This window comes from Myotis davidii, unplaced genomic scaffold, assembly GCF_000327345.1.
Source record: "Myotis davidii unplaced genomic scaffold, ASM32734v1 scaffold292, whole genome shotgun sequence".
NCBI classification, from domain to species: Eukaryota; Metazoa; Chordata; class Mammalia; order Chiroptera; family Vespertilionidae; genus Myotis; species Myotis davidii.
This window is the reverse complement of record NW_006285042.1, coordinates 3,974,203-3,979,586: the sequence shown is the minus strand read 5'-3', so window position 1 is coordinate 3,979,586 and position 5,384 is coordinate 3,974,203. Positions and strand designations below refer to the sequence as shown.

The 5,384-nt window shown below is 44.4% G+C and overlaps 1 long non-coding RNA gene and 1 other non-coding gene across 2 annotated transcripts; one reads left to right on the top strand and one right to left on the bottom strand.

Moving 5' to 3' along the window:
• Window positions 1-120: 120 nt before the first annotated feature.
• Window positions 121-203, bottom strand: TRNAL-UAA. Its single transcript has one exon. It is a non-coding gene; the product is annotated as a tRNA-Leu (tRNA).
• Window positions 204-1,112: 909 nt separating this feature from the next.
• On the top strand, window positions 1,113-5,226 carry LOC107181784. Its single transcript, XR_001512491.1, has 3 exons — window positions 1,113-1,788; window positions 2,481-2,574; window positions 4,974-5,226. It is a non-coding gene; the product is annotated as an uncharacterized LOC107181784 (long non-coding RNA).
• The last annotated feature ends 158 nt before the right edge of the window (window positions 5,227-5,384 follow it).

Genomic DNA, 5,384 nt, shown 5'->3' with positions numbered 1-5,384 from the left:
GCAACGCCTTTCCCAGCCAGAACTGGAATTCCTGAGTCCGGTAAGTGTTGTGCTTGGTGAAATTTATATTTTTTAAAAATATATAATAGTAAAGTATTTAAAAGAAAGAGAAAACACATGTACCAGGAGTGGGGTTCGAACCCACGCGGACATACGTCCATTGGATCTTAAGTCCAACGCCTTAACCACTCGGCCATCCTGGTGCAGACGCACGTTACCCCTCTCGCTCGTCCTACAAGCTTTATTCCACCGTCCTCCGCTCCCTCCTGCGGGAACGCCGCTTCTGTGGTCCTCGCAGCGGGCGGGCCGCGCGCAGGCCCAGCCGGTTATGCTTCCGGTTTCGAGGTGCGCGGGCGCAGGAAACAAACTAATCAACTTCTGCATTCCCAGGAGCGCGTTCTGGAGGCTCCCGGGACAGGTGGTGCGGGGATGGAGCCACGGCTCCGTGTGGGGTCTGTTTTCCCCGGAATGGGATAAACTCGAAGAGATGGGCAGGAGGAGAGCTCTGGAACCCCTACGGGCGGGTCGTTTCTTCTTAGCATAAGTCACAAGTCTCACGGGAAGAAATGTGTAGAAATGTGTGTCTATACAGTATAGTGACATATGTGGGTGACCAACCAGTGGGTCGCGACCCCTTTGGGGGGTCGCCTAAGACCATCGGAAAACACATATATAATTACATGTCTTTGTGATTAATCACTATGCTTTAATTATGTTCAGTTTGTAACAATGAAAATACATCCTGCCTATCAGATATTTACATTACGATTCATAACAGTAGCAAAATTACAGTTATGAAGTAGCAACGAAACTAATTTTATGGTTGGGGGTCACCACAACATGAGGAACTGTATTAAAGGGTCGCGGAATTAGGAAGGTTGAGAACCACTGGCTGTGCCACGTCCAATGCCGGGTGGTGTGGCCCAATTGGTCCTCCCTGCTGGCTCCCGGCACCCACTCACTGCACCACTTCACTGGCAGTGCCATGGCCTCCTCTCTGTTCCCTTGACCCAGCCGTGCATACATGTTTGTGTTCTCATTTCTTAACTGTATTTCAACGCTCTCCTTCCTTTCTGTGCGCAGGAGTTTCACTTTGCTCCATCCACTCCTTTTCCAGGATTTCTGCTTCGTTCCTCACCACCATGGCTCCCAGTCGCCCAAGGCTTATGTGTTCTGGAGCATCCTGGGGCCTGGAGGTTGAGGCAGGACCTGGCAGCCACGCCCTTGCTCCTACCTACCGGGCAGGCGCTGTCTTTGACTAAGAACGTCTATCATCCTGGACACTTCGCACATTCACCTCATTCTGCTGGGACCGCGCCCGCTGGCTCCTCACCCGCTGGGTCTCACGGTAAGAAACCCATTGCCCTGCCACCTCCTGGAAGTCCTGGATCCCTGGGAACATGGCCACCCCCGGGGGAGACTGCCACACAGCCGCCGCCCTGGTTCTCTGAGCTCCAGTCAAGAACATTGACTGGTGGAACTGCTCCTGACTCACTTTGCCACGTAACATTGTGAGGCCTCAGTGGCCTGCACCTGTGTCCTATCCTCAACAGTAGCCCTCCTACTGAGTGTCAGCCCTGGCCCTCCAGAGCACACAGACAAGAAGGTAGAGCAGGTTCCTGTGGCCATGTCCTGTCCTGCTGAGAGAAAAGGGGGAACTTGGACTCCGCTAGGATCTCGAAGACCCATAAGGTGACAACACAAGGATCGCCACCCGATACCCAGCATCTCCATCTTATTGCACCAAATTGTCAGAGGCCTCAGATTTCATAGAACTGGGCTTTCAAGGTACTTATAATGGTTATAATAAAAATATGTATTGAGTGCTCCCTCTGTGATGGTCATTGTTCTAAGCCTTTACATATATTATGTAATTTAATGTTCTTAACAACACTGTGAAGTGAGAGTTCATATCTCCATTTTGAAGTTTAGGTAACAGAAGCCCAGTTACAAACTCACTCAAATACAAGATGTGTGCCCCACTCCCCATCTGGGGGGTGGGGGGCATTGCACTATTTGGGTAACATTTTTATTTAACCTCAGACTTAGCTTCCAACAAGCCCCTAGTATAAGACAGTTCTGAACAACACAGCCTTATCGTAGGGCATCCCTCAGTAGTGACTTCCAAAGCCTCAAGATTATATTAAGTGTCTCTGGCTGCTGCTAAGGATGGGTCTGTAACACACGTTAGTCTAATCAGAGATACAGGTGCTTCTGAACTAGTGGAGACCAGAAGACGTCAGTCTGCGGTGTGGCTGATTGTATTTTCCCAAAGAGGAAACCATAATAGTATCTCTCTTCCCAACTGCTCTTCTTCCTCTGTGACTTGACACCTCTACCATCCATAGGGGTGGGGGAGGGCTTGTGTTCTCCCTCATTGAACATGGGAAGGCTTGTCTCTGTGGCAAAATAATGCTGTGTGACTTCCAAGTCCAGGGCATCAAAGGTGCTATATACTTCGCCTTGTTCTCTTGACCTAGGAACCCAGCCACCATAATCTGAGGAAGCCCAAGGAACTGCATGTACTGGTTCCAGCTGACAGCCCCAGTTGACAGTCAGAACCAACTGCTACAGGTATAGGTTAATGAGTCTTCAGTTGATTCTGGTTTCTAGCCATCAAGTGATACTGCCATTACGTCTTTCCAGCTAAGCACCCAGATATCATGAAGTAGGAACAAGCTGCTCCCACTGTGTATTTTTCCAATTCCTCACTCACAGAACCCATGGGCAGAATGAAATTGCTATTGTTTTGTGATGCTGGGTGTTTGCTTTTTTTAAATGAAGCAATAAGTGAGAATTCTGAGACTGATAAGCTGGGATATTGTAATGGAGCCCTGGGAACACTGCATAGAGACAGGCTACCAGACAAAAAAAATGAACATGGGGAAAGCAGAGTCCTGTGGTGAAGAGTCTAAGATCTGGCCCCACCATTGATTGGACTCCTTTCCTCCCTTTTTACTGGATTCTGGGTCATGCTGCTATTTTCCAAATTCACGTCATACATGGGACTGCCTGAGCGAAAGAATGCAAAGTTCCATTCCTAGGAGCTAGCTGCAAGGGAGGCTAGGAAGCAAAGCTCTGGCTTCTGCTTTAGGAAGCAAGCCTCAAAATGGAGGAAATTTTCCAAACATAGACGGGTGTTCAAAAGGTGCTGGCAGCTACAAACATGACAAATAAGCACCTGAGCGTTGGAACAAAATGTGAAAAGCACTGCATATTGACCGTCGTTATAAGTGACAATATTAAAGAGAAAATGACAATATTGTTTTCCAACTTTTTTAAAGACAGATTTTGTTTTATGGAGCAGTGTCTCAGTATCACTTTATATGTTTTATCTCATTTAATTCGTTTAATCTAATTTTCCCATTTCTATTTTAGTTCACTTTTAATGTTCTGCCTCTGTTGTTTTCCTTTGTGGACGAAAAAGGGGCCACATGCTGAACCCTGACAAGCTCAGGGAAGGCCTTGCATAGTGGCCTTACAAACTCAGAAACCTAAAGTAACCACATAGGGATGGTCTGAACTTAAAACTTTCTAACCAAAAGCAAGTCATGGAGGGTAGTCATGTCTTAGGCTGTTATCTGCCCTGACAAAGGTCAATCTTCACCTAACTGAGCATCTGTAATAACATACCTCGGAATATCAGGGTAATTTCCTTTTTTCCAGACCCATTACCGCACAGAGCAGAGATCACAAAACCCTTATTGTTATTGTTAGCATGTTGTTAACTGCTAATTATCCTTTACCCACAGATGTAAAAGAAGGATGTGTCTATTCATTTTTTAACTTTTTACCCAATCCCAGAGATTTCTCCACTCTGCTTTCTTCCACCTCCCTAATCTGTCACCAATGAATCTCATGTACATCTTCCCCTTTGAATCTGATGTATGAAATAAGTGATAAAACTGCCATTTTCCAGAGCATTCTCTCAGTCCTTTGGTAGTTTGCTTCCTGGCAATTGTTGTCAGTTTGACTCAAACAAAATCATAAAAATTCTTATAGGTTTGGATGTTTCTTATATTAACACCTTACTTTGTCTTTATTTGTATTTTTCTTTAAAACATCACTCCTAGCTTATTGAAATTATACTTATTCCTAGTTTAACTTAGAATTTTTCTTAATCTATGTTCATGTTTTCTTTTTACATATTGTAGCTTGTTATTTTTATTTTATAATTAAATATAATTATTTTATTTTGTAATGGTTCACTTTTCATTGTATTTTTATTTTAATTTCAACATTTTAGTTTTTCTTAATTTTCTTTCTTCCTTATGTTATTTTACTTTAAATTTTTCTTAGAAATATTTATTTTACTTTGTGTTTCTGGTGAATCAGAAATATGGCCTCTCGGGAAGTGGCAATAAAGAGAGAAAGGCCAGGCCTCTGTCCCCGCAGGCTTCACACCAAGGAGACAGGGACAACCTAAAAGGCAGGGTTTTCCTGCAGCCTCTGAGGATGGGGGCTCAGACGAAATTAGTTCAGTATGAAAGGGCAGGGTGAGCTTAGAAAATGCCAAACAAGGGCACACTCAGATTATATAGCAGATGTGTCGGGTGACCATACTTGTCATTTGTCATCCAAACTCAGACACTTGTGAAAGTGAAAGAAGGAACTGTTAAAAATCGTGCAGGGACAAGCCTGCAGGAATCTGTTCCCAGGAAATTTACATATGTGAAAGAAATGAGCATGCAAGTTTAGGCTCAAGTGAATTAATAGCAGTTCTGAACTTAATAAACACTTATTGAATAAAAATCACATTAAAAATTATATAAGTGTAAGTGGAAATCAAAACGTAATTCCTGATGTAAGAAACACTTTTCTTATTGGGCCTATTAAGAAAATCCAGATAGGAAATTGTAGCTGCCTTCACCGGAAAAGCACTTGATGTGCATTTTGGATAACATCACACACATATTCATCTTTTTCTTTTTCGTAAGTATCAGCAGCAATCCTTTCATCTCATTTGGTTGTAGACAGAAAGTATAGAACGGAATGAAGGTCATTCTGATGGTTTGCCTCTACATCTGGGAGGATAACGATCCCATCAACTGAAGGGGGTCCGTAGAGGAAGAACAGAACCTGCGTTTGAGGAACCTATGGGGCATTCACAAGGAGAGGTCAAGCAGACAGGATATAAACATCTGGAGCTCAGGTGACAAATCTAAGCAAAAGATAGAAATTGTTGAGTAACTGACTCGGGCAAATTTCCCTGCAGGCCAGAACCACAGGCAGCAGGGCCGCCCGGCACAATGCCTGTGTAATCAGTCTCTCATTGTCCCCTGGGATGCTCAGGCAGGACCCAGCTGGGTACATTATGACCTGGGACCCACGACTCAAAAAACAGTGATTTTCAAAGGTGAGACTAGAGCAAGCAGAAGAAAACA